This window comes from Bos grunniens, chromosome 12 (assembly GCF_055505025.1).
Source record: "Bos grunniens cultivar Pamir isolate PY7600 chromosome 12, Bosgru_T2T1.0, whole genome shotgun sequence".
Classification (NCBI taxonomy): Eukaryota; Metazoa; Chordata; class Mammalia; order Artiodactyla; family Bovidae; genus Bos; species Bos grunniens.
Genome location: NC_141176.1, coordinates 26,977,193 through 26,993,883, shown reverse-complemented (window position 1 = coordinate 26,993,883; position 16,691 = coordinate 26,977,193). Strand labels below are relative to the sequence as shown.

Below are 16,691 nucleotides of genomic sequence, written 5' to 3'. Positions count from 1 at the left end.
AATTGAAGTTTAGGCAAGGAGCTCACATTAAAAGACTTTATCTTGAGCTCCAAACCCACTGCATATCTCCCCTTCATGTCTCTGGAACACCTCAAATTAAACACGGTCATAAAGTGATATTAAGACAGTATTTTCTCTGTGAATCTTTTCCTGGAATCCCCTCCTGAGCACACAGGAAGTGATCTGTCATTGCTTCGTTGTTAACTTTTTTTTTTTTAATTGTTTTGTGTCTTAATATTTGTTTTTTTTAAATTTTATTTTATTTTTAAACTTTACAATATTGTATTAGTTTTGCCCAACATCGAAATGAATCCGCCACAGGTAGGGTATGGGGAGGGAGGAGGGAGGAGGGTTCAGGATGGGGAGCACGGGTATACCTGTGGCGTTGTTAACTTTTTTATGAATTCCTCTGTTGCTCCCCTGTCCTCTTTTGTCTGTGTTGTTTTTGAACAGAGGGACTTTGTCTATTTGACCCCCATGCTCATTCACTCAGTTACTATTTCTTTAGTGTTTAACCATGTTCAGACGCTATGACTTAGAGGAGGAATTCAACAGTGAGCAGGAGAGTGGGTCCTCCCTAAAGAAGCTTATGTCTAGTGGCAGGGGGAGAAAGTAAGAAATAATACCAAAGTGTATAAGAGCCTCAAAACTTGGCAAATACAGGCTTTCCAAATAGCATTCATAAACACAGAACAGAAGATACTACATAGAGTTGATAGACAGATAAAACTATTTTTCTTATAGGGCCTGACTGGTATGAAGCTATAAGAAAGTGATTATGGTTTCTTGGCATATGTCCTGTTGGGTACCAAGCAGGCAACGGTTTGCCAACAAAGGTCCATATAGTCAAAGCTGTGGTTTTTCCAGTAGTTATGTACAGATGAGAGAACTGGACTATAAAGAAGACTGAGTGCTGAAGAATTTATGCTTTCAAACTGTGGTGCTGGAGAAGCCTCTAGAGAGTTCCTTGGGGTGGAAGGAGATTAAACCAGTCAATCCTAAAGGAAATCAACCCTGAATATTCATTGGAATAACTGATGCTGAAGCTGAAACTCCAATATTTTGACCACCTGATGCGAAGAGCTAAGTCATCGGAAAAGATCCTGATGCTGGGAAAGACTGAAGGCAGGAGGAGAATGGAATGACAGGATGAGATGGGTGATGGCATCACCGATTCAGTGGATATGAGTGAGCAAACTCCAGGAAACAGTGAAAGACAGGGAGGTCTGGCGTGCTGCAGTCCATAGAGTCGCAAAGAGTCAGATACCACTTAGCGACTGAACAACAAGGGAAAGATAAATAAACAGTTGTCAGAAACTTGATTCATATATTTTTTGTTGCTCAACCAATGGTAGTTTCTACACCAAAATTTGGAAGTGGGAATACACAGTACTGGCTGCACCTAAAGAAGTCAGAACTCCAGCCAGAGAAAAAGAAAGACTCCTGGCCAAAAACAAAAGCCCTCTAATTAGTCGTTTCATTTCAAGATGTTGAAACAACTCCAACCCAAGGAAACCAATGCCTTCAGAGTGAAAACAGATTATAGAAGGAAAAAAAGATGTTTCACTTATTTAGGAGTTTGATCTGAATCCAATTTGGAATGAAAAACCTAAAACCTTTTAGAATAATAAACCTGAACAGAATTTTTTTTAATATGAAAAGACCTACACTTTGCATGAAATATATTTTAAGATCTTCAACTTTTATAATCAGGGCAGGTATTTAAATAGTTATCTTAAATGGTTTTTAGTTAATACTCAGTATTGCTTTCTGTGAAATAGTCCCTTTAAAGTAATCTGTATGCTCTTCATTAAAAGCTCGATTTTAGAAATCTCATGGACAAATGACTTTCTACCGGCAGGTAGTTCTCAAACAGAGACTATATCTGAGATAATTTGGAATCAGATATAATTTTTTTAAAATAGTAAGAAATATTATGTGGGGGAGATTTTCAATTCTTATGTTGTAAGAATGAAAGGCTGTATATTGTCAACCTGCTTATTTAACTTGTATGCAGAGTACATCACGAGAAATGCTGGGCTGGATGAAGCATAAGCTGGAATCAAGATGTCCAGGAGAAATATCAATAATCTCAGATATGCAGATGACACCATCCTTATGGCAGAAAGCAAAAGTGAAAGTGAAAGTGAAGTCGCTCAGTCGTGTCCGACTTTTTGCGACCCCATGAACAGTAGCCTACCAGGCTCCGCAGTCCATGGGATTTTCCAGGCAAGAATACTGGAGTGGGCTGCCATTTCCTTCTCCAGGGCATCTTCCCAACCCAGGGATCGAACCTGGGTCTCCTGCATTGCAAACAGACACTTTACCGTCTGAGCCACCAGGGAAGCAAGCAAAGAGGAACTAAAGAGCCTCTTGATGAAAGCAAAAGAGGAGAGTGAAAAAGTTGGCTTAAAACTCAACATTCAAAAAACTAAGATGATGGCATCCGGTCCCATCACTTCATGGCAAATAGATGGAGAAACAATGGAAACAGTGACAGACTTTATTTTTTGGGCTCCAAAATCACTGCAGATGGTGATTGCAGCCATGAAATTAAAAGACACTTGTTCCTTGGAAAGAAAGTTATAAGGAACCAGAGACATTACTTTGCCGACAAGAGTCCATCTTGTCAAAGCTATTGTTTTTCCAGTAGTCATGTATGGATGTGAGAGTTGGAGTATAAAGAAAGCTGAGTGCCAAAGAACTGATGCTTTTGAACTATGGTTTGAAGACTCTTGAGAGTCCCTTGGACTGCAAGGAGATCCAATCAGTCCGTCCTAAAGGAAATCAGTCCTGAATATTCAGTGGAAGGACTGATGCTGAAGCTGAAATTTCAATCCTTTGGCCACCTGATATGGAGAACTAATTGGAAAAGACCCTGATGCTGGGAAAGATTGAAGGCAGGAGAAGGGGACAACAGAGGATGAGATGGTTGGATGGCATCACCAACTCGATGGACGTGAGTTTGAGTAAGCTCCGGGAGTTGGTGATGGACAGGGAAGCCTGGCGTGCTGCAGTCCATGGGGTCACAAAGAGTCAGACATAACTGAGCAACTGAACTGAATTGAAGAATAAATTAACATTAAAAAGCATGATCTCTTCCCACCTGTGAAACCTGTCTTACCTTTAAAACTAAAGATGGTAAATAATGATCTTTACTATGTCTGAACTTGAATAAGAAAGGAACAAAAGAGGAGAAAGAAGAAAATAGACATGCTTACAGAGGATGTTTCAGGCTACTCAAAAATGTGAAAGCAATTTATTAAGAGATTCAGATCCCTGTAATTATTTCATCTGCATCCCAGCAGGCATAAGGTTTCTAAATTAATTATAAAAAGTCCAAATGCATTATTCTATTGTCTACACTCTTCATTATCTAATTAAATTAAAGGAAATTATATCAAATACTTTATTCACAATGTCTCCCCTTGCACAGCCAACACAATTTTCCATGCCAAAATGCACAATGGGGAATGAAAAAGTCATCTGACATGAGATTTTCATTTTTCTCTACTCATTCATAACTATCATCTAAATTCTTGCAATTCTCCAAATATGCTATATTTTTAACCCCTGCCTACTTTGGACACATGGTGTTTCATCTGTCTGGCCAATCCCAGTCTGCTCAATCCTAGCTCTACCTTCAAGCCTTCACTGGCCCTTCCTCTGGAACACCATCCTGATAGTTCTTCTTCTTTTGTGCTGTCATAACAGCTTGTGGAAACTTTACCCAGTAAATAATCAGGTTTGGTTAGTTTCCATGTCCATCTCTTCTAGTAAACTCTAAAGATCAAACACTATGTTCCTTTCCCATTTGTATTTCCAGAACTTTGTGGGGTCCTGCAACTGAATTAAATATTTAGTAAGCTGACAAGAGAAATAAAAGTGGAGGTGGAAACCTTAGATCTTGAGCAATATTTTTCCTTTGTAAGCTTGTCCATCTAACTTGTTGATCACAAACACTTTCTGTAAAAATGACCTCTCTCTGGATGTTTTTCAACACAAAAGGGAAAGATTACATATCCATTCAACGCACAGAATAGATGGGAAAACAAAATATTGGGTTGGTCAAGAAGTTCATTTGGGTTTTTCCATATGATGTAACAGAAAACACCAAACAGACTTTTTGGCCAAACCAATAGTTTCAAAATAATGCCAACCTATACTTTTTTTTGGGTAGATATTATCTCATGTAAGCACAGATCCATTAATCCTCAGATTTTAAAGACTGAATTATTTTTATCCCTTCATAAAACAATTAGGAAAGTACTTTTTAGAACATCAAATGCCTTTAAAAATTTTTTATTGATACGAAGAAAAATATCCCCAAAATAGATCAACATAAATTATACCTATGAACATATCAGAAAGTAAAATAAAGTGGTGCCATGACATGAAGTAAGATATAAAATCAGTATTTTCAGTTTCAATCATATAATAATTCATAATGGCCAGGACATTTTTAAATATACATTTTGTTATCTGTGTTTGTACTGTTTTATAAAATATCAGGGGGAAAGGTCATATTAGCATATCCCTGTATCTTTTTTCTAATCACATTCTCAAAAACCACTTTACTCATAGAAAGCCATTCTAGAGGCGAGTTACATGCAAATGTGGGAACTCTGAAGCTCCACATCTCATATTTATGCGCGAGCCTCACAAATCTCTATGCTTTAGGGCAGGGGAGCATCACATGGTGTCGTCCTCTTACACCACACGCACATGGCTGGCATCTGACGTGTCATCGTTAGTCTCTTGCACCTGCTGCGATTCAATATTGATCAGTCTGTTGAAAATAACAGCCATATTACCTCTTTGACAGTTAACAACACTCCCACTCTGTCTTCCCCACACCAGTTCACCCCATGTCACCACCATCTTGTGCAGGAACTTATACAAGAGCTGACTTCCCAGGCTCCTCATTTTCCTCAATCTATTTCTCTCCTCTGCAGCAAGAGGGATCACTTAAAATACAAATCTGATCATGTCTTTGCTTAAAATCTTTTTAATGACTGATGTAGGATGTTTAGCTAAAAACCAGAGCCTGCGACAATCTTGTAAGCCTGCTTATGCCTGTGCCCTGCCCACCTCCACGCCACAGCCCGCTCCAGGCCCTCCTCATTCCCCATGCTCCAGCCACTTAGGTGCCTTCAGCTCCCCGGGGGTGCCACAGACCCTCCAGCAATGGAGTCTGTGCTGCCTCCGCTGCCTGGGAATCTCATCCACTTCCATACACAGACTCTGTTCTGCCTGCCTCGGGCCTCAGCTTGAATTTCACGCCTTAATCCTGCAAGGTGATGACAGGTCTCTCTGATACTCACTCCATTACCCCCAGGCTCTCCACTTTGCCTTTACAGCATTATCACACTTTGTAATTCTATACTGATCTGTGCATTTACACCCTGTCTTTCCACGTGAGCCAGTGATCGTGGCTGTTTTCAATCCCCAATTTTATCATCAATATCCACAGTTTAGTTCAGTGGCTCAGTTGTTTCCAACTCTTTGCGACCCCATGGACTGCAGCACATCACACCTCCCTATCCATCACCAACTCCCACAGTGTACCCAAACTCATGTCCATTGAGTCGATGATGCCATCCAACCATCTCATCCTCTGTCGTTCCCTTCTCCTTCTGCCCCTAATCCCTCCCAGCATCAGGGTCTTTTCATGTGAGTCAGCTCTTTGCATCAGGTGGCCAAAGTATTGGAATTTCAGCTTCAGCATCAGTCTTTCCAATGAACACCCAGGGCTGATCTCCTTTAGGATGGACTGGCTGGATCTCCTTGCAGTCCAATGGACTCACAAGTCTTTTCCAGCACCACAGTTCAAAAGCATCAATTCTTTGGTGTTCAGCTTTCTTTATAGTCCAACTCTCACATCCATACATGACCACTGGAAAAACCATAGCCTTGACTAGACAGACCCTTGTTGGCAAAGTAATGTCTCAGCTTTTTTTTTTTTTTTCATGTGAGCTTTATTTACAATAGCAGAAAAATGGTACCAGCTCAAATCTCCAACAACAGGTGAATGGACCAACTAATTGTACATATTTGTACAATGGAATACAACTCAGCCATCAAAGGAACAAAATACCGACACGCACAAAGACATAGATAAATCTCAGGAATATTATGCTGAGCCACATGAACTGGATACAGAAGTATATACTACATGCTTCCATTTATGTGAAACTTGGAAACAGGAAAAACTCATTTATAGTGACAGAAAACAGATCATGAGGGGACTTTCTGAGGTGATGGAAATATTCTCTACTTTATTTATTTATTTCTAAACTTTACAAAATTGTATTAGTTTTGCCAAATATCAAAATGAATCTGCCACAGGTATACACGTATTCCCCATCCTGAACCCTCCTCCCTCCTCCCTCCCCATACCACCCCTCTGGGTCGTCCCAGTGCACGAGCCCCAAGCATCCAAATGTCTCAGCTTTTTAATATGCTGTCTAGGTTGGTCATAACTTTCCTTCCAAGGAGTAAATGTCTTTTAATTTCACGGCTGCAGTCACTATCTGCAGTAATTTTGGAGCCCCAAAAAACAAAGTCTGACACTGTTTCCACTGTTTCCCTATCTATTTGCCATGAAGTGATGTGACCAGTTGCCATGATCTTAGTTTTCTGAATGTTGAGCTTGAAGCCAACTTTTTCACTCTCCTCTTTCACTTTCATCAAGAGGCTCTTTAGGTCTTCTTCACTTTCTGCCATAAGGGTGGTATCATCTGCATATCTGAGGTTATTGATATTTCTCCCGGCAAGTCTTGAGTCCAACTTATGCTTCATCCAGCCCAGCGTTTCTTATGATGTACTCCGCATAGAAGTTAAATAAGCAGGATGACAATATATAGCCTTGACATACTCCTTTTCCTATTTGGAACCAGTCTGCTGTTCCGTGTCCAGTTCTAACTGTTGCTTCCTGACCTGCATATAGGTTTCTCAAGAGGCAGGTCAGGTGGTCTGGTATTCCCCATCTCTTTCAGAATTTTCCACAGTTTATTGTGATCCACACAGTCAAAGGCTTTGGCATAGTCAAGAAAGCAGAAATATATGTTTTTCTGGAACTCTCTTGCTTTTTCAGTGATCTATCAGATGTTGGCAATTTGATTTCTGGTTCCTTTGCCTTTTCTAAAACCATCTTGAACATCTGGAAGTTCACGGTTCACAAATTGCTGAAGTCTGACTTGGAGAATTTTGAGCATTATTTTGCTGGCGTGTGAGATGAGTGCAATTGTGCGGTAGTTTGAGCATTCTTTGGCATTGTCTTTCTTTTGGATTGGAATTAAAACTGTCCACAGGGCCTGGCATATAGGAAGCCCTTAGTAAAATTGTGTTGAGTGAAAACAGGACTTACTTAAGTACATGAATGAAATCCAGTAGGCAAAGGACACGGCATACCTAAGGGAATATATCATTTGAGACCAGATGCAGTTGATTCTTGTTATTTGTATTAGTTTTGATCTATAAAGTTGACATAAACACAGCATTCATGATGCTAAAGCACTGTTCCTAAGGCAGATACATTTAGGTTCCTAGGAGCCTCTAGTCACACATTTGCATCAACCAATCAACACAAAACCTTGTTTTAAGTGTGTTTAAGGCATCTCATTTAGTATCTGTTATTGATTCATTAATGTTGACCTCACAACACTATAACTCGATACATCACACACCCTTTTCTCCATAAGGCACATCCCAGCTTTCACAGACTTAGGACACTTAGACAGCTCTTCAGTACTACATCCAGGGGCCTTGTAAACACTGAAATCACCAATAAAAATTATATAAGTGCAAAAACAGGACACAGATTAGACTGTGAAAAGGACGTGTGTCCACAGTGAGCAGAGACAATGTCATTGTGCTAGGCCTTAGCTGGGAACATGCTCCCCCAACAACTCAAAGTTTATACTGCTCTGTTCATGTCCAGAGATGACTACAAAATACTGCAAATATTGATCTGGGGGTTACAAATCAATCTTAGTGAGTAGGGGAATTCACAAATACAGGGTCCACAAATGATGAGACTCAACTATATTTGTTAAAAGGCTTATTGCCTCTGTGGAGCATGCATGTATGGGTGCCTATGCATGCATACTCACTAAGTCGCTTCAGTTGTGTCTAACTCTTTGCAACCCTGTGGACTGTAGCCCACCAGAATCCTCTGTCCATGGGATTCTCCAGGCAAGAATAGTGGACTGGGTTGCCATGCCCTCCTCCAAGGGATCTTCCCAAAACAGGGATCAAACCAGCACTGGCAGGTGGGTTCTTTACCACTAGAACTACCTGGAAAGCCCAAGGGTGTGTATATATGTACGTATTTCCTGGACATGGAGAACAGACCCTGCCAGTTTATACGATGTAGTTCACAACCCTCTATAGGTGTGTAACAAATGTTTAATTACCGTATCCAATGGTAATGGAGAGGATTAAGCTTCTAAGATTCTCTTATTCAACTGACTTAACCACTTAAGATCCTAGCACATCCAGTTAGAGGAAAACACTGTAATATTTGATTCTCACAAAGAATATGCAAGATGTGAAAGCGTGCCAAGAGATCATTAATTATATACATCTTCTTTGTAAGAATCTCAATGCTTTCTGATCATAAACTGTCTTAGAAATAAATAAATGTGTGATTCTTAGACATTTCCAAAATAACAAAACCAACTCTGAATTTATTTGCTAAGTAAATAACCATGCCAGTGAATCATAAGTATATAAATCTTAAGCCCAAAGGACATTTTAATACCCTGGTTACTCTTTAAGTATATCCACGTGAGAATTTTAGTACCTAAAGTGAAAATGGCGAGTTCTGGGCTTCTCGCCAATTTCATTTTGGGTGTGAAATTTCTGACTCGCAAGCTTAAATTCTTGGAATCTTAGAAGCGATTTTTTTTTTTTTTTTTTTTTTTTGCAATTGAGAGTGGTTTTTCCACTCACAAAATTACCTACTTCCCTTTAATTAACAGTTACGGAGAAGCATAATTTACAGGCATGAGGAGGACTTTCTGAGAATGAGCATCTCAGCCCATCTCCAGCCCCACACCTGTCTCCTCATTATTGGATGCCACTTTGGGACATGAGCATCCCACATCTTAAGGGATGTCACAGCACATAGTAGGGCAGGAAGCCAGAAGCACTGAATCCCCACCCCAAGTTACGTGAGGCAAAGGAATCAATGAGTAATGGGAGGAAGTGACAGCACCCACTTCCTGCTCCCTCCTCCAGCTTCTCCAAGGCTCCTTCCTGTGGGGGTCATCATAGCCACCCTTCCTCCAGAAGCTCCCTGACCTCCCTCAAATTTGCTGCCTAAGTAACCACCTCCTATCGCCTTTATTTCTTGCTTAGGATATTTTTACTCATGTATGTGAGGAACAGAGAAGTATGCTGGAAAAAGGGTGATTTCTCATCATTCTTTTACCAAAGCCTCATTCTCCTCCTCAATGCAGGAAGAGGAAGAGTATTTCTCAGGGGCACACAGCTCTTTATCATCCTGGAGCACTTGGCCTGTCTCCCCTGAAACTTCACAGTGCAGGAACCAGCCACCTGTTCTCACTGGAGGAAGCTGAAGACAACTATAGGTGTGGTCTGATTCCTGCACAGGAAATCCAACAAGGGTTTGGGAAGCGGGGCAACACACCACCCTGCCACTGGGTACCATGGCCACATTTCTATGCCAGGTCAGACGTGGGCCTTGAAGGACACAGGGTGTTGGTGTGAGTACCTGGGTCCTGTCCCAACTGACAGAGTTACCAGAAGGTGCAAGGAGCCACCTGCAGAAAGAGGTTGTTGGGAGATGGGGTAGGGATCCTAATGATGCCTCGAGCTGAGAAAGGAACCACAGGTGACCACCAAGAATAGAGACTCATGCTTTCTTACGATGATTTCAGGTGAGAGGGCCCACACCAGAACCTACAGAGTGTATGGCCCTAAACAGGACAAAAGACAGCTATTAATATCTGCAAGGCCCAGAGTGTAAAGCCATTGGCCCATGTATGTGTCAGGAAAAGCCTGATGCTTTCCTTGATGTTAAACCAAGGGAGACTTCTTGAGTAATACCTTTGACTGGACATTAAGTGTTTGAAATTGAGATTATGCCTGAAATCCCAAATCACCATAAGAATGTGCTTTTTCCAAAAATAAACAGAATGCTTTATCATCCCAGATACTGGGATGATGCTTTAAAATCCCAGATGCTGGAATCTGCCAGCATCTCCATCCAGCATCTGAAGAAGGAAACCTCCATTGAAAAAGCTTAAAGGAGGAGTGAGAGGCAAAGTTGTGATTTTCATAAATGCAATTCTTGTTCGTTACATTTACTCACAGTTTGAAACAACAGGAAAGATAAAATGAAGTAGGAAACTAGCTCATGGATTACCAGTCAGAGGTTTAGGAAGCAAACATTTAGAAGAACATGTTCAGAATCTCTCAAATCTGTCTCCAGTTGGATTTCTCTGACCTAAAACCTTGTATCTTTCATGCAAAATGCTCCACAGGCATCCCTGCAGGAACAGGTTCAAAGAGAGACCCTCCCCTACTTCAAGTCACTCCCCTTCCAAGGATCCATATTCAGGTTCTTACAGCAGCTTTTTTGTTCATACTTTCAATAACAAATAAATGGGGAAATGCATAGACAGCGGTTAGTAGTTTGCTGGGGACAAAACATAGTTCTCATTATTACAAGCTGGCCTGGTAGGCTGCAGTCCATGGGGTTGCTAAGAGTCGGGCACGACTGAGCGACTTCCCTTTCACTTTTTTTTTTTTAATTAATTTTATTCTATTCTCAAACTTTACATAATTGTATTAGTTCTGCCAAACATCAAAATGAATCCACCACGGGTATACATGTGTTCCCCATCCTGAACCCCCCTCCCTCCTCCCTCCCCACACCATCCCTCTGGGTCGTTGGAGAAGGAAATGGCAACCCACCCCAGTGTTCTTGCCTGGAGAATCCCAGGGACAGAGGAGCCTAGTGGGCTGCTGTCTATGGGGTCACACAGAGTCAGACACGACTGAAGCGACTTAGCAGCAGCAGCAGCAGCAGCAAGAGAAGGAAGGAAGGAAATAAGGGAAAAAAGGGAAGGCAGCAAGGAAGGAAGACAGAGAGAGAGAAAGAAAGAGAGGAAGGGAGAGAAGAGGGAGGGGGGAAGGACTGAGGAGGAGGCAAGGTGCCCACTCCATGACACGCACACACAGGTGTGTTCCAGCCCATGCCTCCGCTCATGGACAGAGATCTTCAGGCTGACACACACAAGGACACGCAGTTTAATCACAGCAGCTCACTCTAAGAGCAGGCATTTCAACTCTGCAGGGGGAATCTGGTCTTCTATTTAGGAAGTAGATACCTGTGACAAGGAGGTGGTGGGTTATGTGATGGAGGAAAGAGTGTTGGCAGGACATGACATCAGAAGACCCATTTAATACTTAGATGCATCATTTTGCAACTTTGAGAATTTGACTAAGCTATTTAATCTCTTTAAATCTCGGTTTTCTTACCTGTAAAATGGGAATAACAATTTTAACTCTGGTTACCTCCCTGGAAGGTATAGAAATAGACGTAATGGGTATCCAGATGTCCAGCAGATCAAAGTCACTGATTTCCCCAGCTCTCAGGACTTCCTTGGTGGCTCAGATGGTAAAGTGTCTGCCTACAGTGCAGGAGACTCAGGTTCAATCCCTGGGTTGGAAAGATCTCCTGGAGAAGAAAATGGCAACCCACTCCAGTATTCTTGCCTGGAAAAATCCCATGGATGGAGGAACCTGGTAGGCTATAGTCCATGGGGTTGCAAAGAGTCAGACACGACTGAGTGACTTCACTTCCACTTTTGAGAGTTGACTGCTAACATCCCTCTCTGAGACTTACCCTCAACTTTTCCCAAAGTCTGTCCCTGGTGCCTGCCTACTCCAACAACTCCTTGATCCAAATTAAAAATATCTTCAGAATCCAACTCCATCTCTACACCTCCTCTGCTTCCACCATGACCTATGCCTCCCTTATCGCTCATTTAGCTTCTTTCAATAATTTTGTAATTGTTCTCTCTCATTCTGTGCTTGACTTGCTACAGCCTGAATGATTCCTTTAAAACATGACTTAAGTCATGTCCTCCATCACCTCTCACTCCCTTACATAAAAGCCAAAGTTCTTGCGGATGGTTACCAAGCCCTACACAATGTCCCACCATGGCTCACTCATCCTGGGGAAATCCTCTGATCTCGCCTTGATGTTTACTGCTCTCCCTCTCTTGTTCATGTCACCCCAGCTATACTGGTCTCCTTGCTGTTGTTCAGATGTGTCAGGAGTGCTCCAGGCTCAGTCCAGACCTTGGAACTTGCACCTCTCTTTGTCTGGAACACTCTTCCTTTACATGAATTGTTCTTTCACTTCCCTCAAATCTTTGTACAAATGACTCCTAATTAGTGATGTCTTCTCTCGCCACCTTAATTAAAATTGCAATACCCCACCCCTTCTTTCTGCTTTATTTACCTAAGCTAAGTCGCTTCAGTCATGTCTGACTCTGTGTGACCCCATAGACAGCAGCCCACCAGGCTCCGCCGTCCCTGGGATTCTCCAGGCAAGAACACTGGAGTGGGTTGCCATTTCCTTCTCCAATGCAGGAAAGTGAAAAGTGAAAGTGAAGTCACTCAGTCGTGTCCGACTCTTCGCGACCCTATGGATTGCAGCCTACCAGGCTCCTCCATCCATGGGATTTTCCAGGCAAGAGTACTGGAGTGGGGTGCCATTGCCTTCTCCGTTATTTTCCTACTTAATACTTATTATTTATCAATACACTATGTATTTTACTTACATGTTTGCTTATATTCCTCTCCTTGCACGAGAATATAACCTCTGTGATTATAGGAATTTTTACTTAATTTTGTTCACTGCTATAGCCTCACCACCTAATATAGAGCTGAACACATACTAAATGACCAATAAATATTTACTGATATAGTTTAATAAATTAATAAAAGGTGAGGAATTTCCATAACAAATGGTAATCAACAATTTTTTCCTGTAAGGATCCAACAAAATTCAGATACGCCTAATCTAAATGTATGCATATAGATACATATCCACACATATAACATTTTGAACACAGTGACATTATACATCAAAAGATACACAAAAAATGTGTAGAGCTGGTTAGGCAGTGACAGGGATATGTTCTGAGAACTGACATTATCAACATCTAACTCCTACTCCATCTCATTTCACAGAATGACACATTTTCATTATCATGACATCCTTTCTTCTTTGTCAAAGAAACTGGTGAGAAAAGTCTGTGAATTCAAAGGGCAGATGCTAGCATACGGTCTACGTGTTTTTCTTCCCTTACCATTTCTCAAAGCACTTGGGCTGTAAGCATCCAATCACATCATTGATTTCCATAATGAGTACTAAGCCTGGGAGTCCTTTCCAAATAACAAACAGCTCCTAATGGTGGAAAAATATCCTCTGTCTTCTGCAATTTGCCTGTGCTCTCTGTCCCTGTTACAGGTCCAGCTTCTCAGATTTAGATTAGACTTCTCACTGAGTTGACAAAAGACTTTGCTGGATCCATTAATAGAGTCATCTCCAGTTTTTGCTATTAGCCAACAATTTGTTGTTCTGTGCTTGCCAACAAATTTCTTTGCTCTACCAAATTGCTGGAGTCCACATAGTTGGCAGTGGTTTGAAGGGAATGGGTCTCCCAGCAACACCTAACAGGAAAACAAATTTGAACCAGAAACTCTTTGGTTTTGGTGGCACTCAGCCTCTCGGGCTTTGCCAAATCTCTCTGATTGCTAGCCAGGCACTCTTTGGAAAGGGAGAGAGACCATGAACCACAGAAAGAGTCACACTCACCACCTTTGAGGCATCCTGAGAAATGTGATTGATGCATCACAAGCCCTATTGAAGATTTTGCATAAATTCCTAGGATCAATCTCCCTCCTGGCTCTGATCCAGAGGCTATGAATAGAAGACACCCACTGACTATCCTCATAGACCCCCTCTCAGACCCCATGAGAAAAGGAACTCAATAATTAGAATAATGAGAAACCTCAAGCCTGAACATTTCGTGGTGAAGGGTGGTAAAAAAGCAAAAAAATTCTAATGCTAGTAGGGAAGAAGACAAGCAATGGAAAATCCTATTCGGTTGCCTGAGAGCAAGTACAGTACCTCAGCGTAGTACCTTTGTGGTCATGGGAACCCCTGTAGAGATTTCTTAACTAGAGTAGTAAAGGGTGTATATAAAAGACTGAGAGCAGAAGCAGAAGTTTTCATGTTGGGGTCCCTCTCTGCAGTTTCAGAGAGCTCAGTAAGAATTTGGCCATTCTAAGCTTGGCAGATCTTCAATGGGAAAGCAGCCTCTGGCCTCCAGACATGCAGGTTACTTGGGTGCTATTTATGTTTTGATGGATAAGTGTACACTGTCTAGATAAGTAGCAAAGTTCTCTTGCAGTGATGCTTCAAAGGAGCAGCTGTCTGGGAAGATGAATCAATGCCAGGACAGTTCAAGAGCCAAACCAAACACCAGTAACCATGGTAAACACTAACAGATGAGGCAACCATTTGAAAGAGGCAACTTACTCTGAATCCACGGAGCACTCAAGATAATATGATACATATTTCTTCTTCTTTATTTTTCATTAAGAGGTAACCCAACAAAGAATTATCATCTTTAAAGAATTATCTTGGTTTCTATGAATTGTGACTGTCATATTGCTTTCAAAATAAGGAAGAGGAAAAAAAAAAGAAGAAAAACAATAAGGAAGAAGAGTACTTCATTTCCCATTCTCTTACATTCTTTACCGTAGCATTCAATGCCCCTATGGTTCTGTGTTGTAATGCTTTCGCATTCCATCTAATGCCACCCCCCATCATCCATGCATTCGATTTAGTAAAAGCTAAGGGCCCATCATTCCTTAAACTTGCAGAAACTTTGCTTATTCTCTTTCTTCTGTCTGGAATTGCTTCCCCACAATCCCATTGGATCAAACACTAATCACTGTCCAAAGCCCTACCCAACTGACATCTTCTTTGGGGAAATCCTCCCAAATGTCATCCTAATTTAATTTATTCTGGAAAATGTGATCCTCTAGTATAGTAATAACCTTACTACAGCATTTGTCACATAATGTGTGTGTCCATTGTTCATAGGTCTCTCTCTTCTGCTCTACAATGAAGTTTATTGGTGGATTGGTCTGTATCTTACTGATATACCTCATGCTCCTTCATTAAATATTTTATGAATGAATGTACAAAAGAAAAAAGTCAGAATCTTTTTGCTCTCTTACTTTTCACCCTTTTGTTTTACTGAAGAAAAAACTACAATAGTCCAGAGAGATTCAGAGTCTTGCTCTAGATAACAGTATCAAAGCTGAAAACACAGAATTAAATCTTTATAGAGATCCTTCTTGGATCCATGAATATAGTTAATATTAGGGCAACCCTAGTTTTTTTTTCCCAACAACCAGAAGCAGGTATACAACAGGGAAAGATCACAGGTGATAAAAAGAAAGCATCAGTTCAGTTCAGTCACTCAGTCATGTCTGACCCTTTGCGACCCCATGAATCGCAGCATGCCAGGCCTCTCTGTCCATCACCAATGCCTGGAATTTACTCAAACTCATGTCCATTGAGTCAGTGATGCCATCCAGCCATCTCATCCTCTGCTGTCCCCTTCTCCTCCTGCACCCAATCTTTCCCAGCATCAGAATCCTTTCCAATGAGTCAACTCTTCGCATGAGGTGGCCAAAGTACTGGAGTTTCAGCTTTAGCATCAGACCTTCCAATGAACACCCAGGACTTATCTCCTTTAGGATGGACTAGTTGGATCTCCTTGCAGTCCAAGGGACTCTCAAGAGTCTTCTTCAACACCACAGTTCAAAAGCATCAATTCTTCGGCGCTCAGCTTTCTTCACAGTCCAACTCTCACATCCATACATGACCACAGGAAAAACCATAGCCTTGACTAGATGGACCTTTGTTGGCAAAGTAATGTCTCTGCTTTTGAATATGCTATCTAGGTTGGTCATAACTTTCCTTCCAAAGAGTAAGCGTCTTTTAATTTCATGGCTACAATCACCATCTGCAGTGATTATGGAGCCCAGAAAAATAAACTCTGACATTGTTTCCCTGTTTCCCCATCTATTTGCCATGAAGTGATGGGACCAGATACCATGATCTTAGTTTTCTGAATGTTGAGCTTTAAGCCAACTTTTTCACTCTCCACTTTCACTTTCATCAAGAGGCTTTTTAGTTCCTCTTCACTTTCTGCCATAAGGGTGGCGTCATCTGCATATCTGAGGGGATTGATATTTCTCCTGGCAATCTTGATTCCAGCTTGTGCTTCTTCCAGCCCAGCGTTTCTCATGATGTACTCTGCACATAAGTTAAATAAGCAGGGTTCTTAATAAAATTCTGAAACTTTAGATTAAAACTCCAGTGACAGCACCTGCATGGTTTGCAATAGGTATCAGCCTCTAGTAAAAAGGAGTGCTTCTTCTGGATCTGACCTCCTCTTTCCTGAAACTCCCAACACATATTCCAACCCATAGACACTACCAAACTCAAAGGTTGATGACCATCCTTGAGTGGTACTTCTGTCATCAGAGAGAAGTCAAGGAGTCAGTTTTTAGGAACTGGTAGCATCATCTCAATGGTAGTTCCTTGGAGTGGGAGATATAGGCAA

The 16,691-nt window shown here is 41.4% G+C and overlaps 1 protein-coding gene across 32 annotated transcripts in view; it reads right to left on the bottom strand.

The window, feature by feature from the left end:
• The window catches only part of LOC147361561 (uncharacterized), a 631,042-nt gene that overhangs the window by 320,027 nt on the left and 294,324 nt on the right, over positions 1-16,691 (bottom strand). For 9 of the 32 annotated variants that reach the window (XR_015138088.1, XR_015138089.1, XR_015138081.1 and 6 more), the window contains one exon: positions 4,287-4,789. The exons of the other annotated variants lie outside the window; for them this stretch is intronic. The gene's annotated coding sequence lies outside the window, so the exon portion shown is untranslated. Of the gene's footprint in view, positions 1-4,286; positions 4,790-16,691 lie in introns of those variants that run through there. 32 annotated transcript variants of the gene reach the window in all.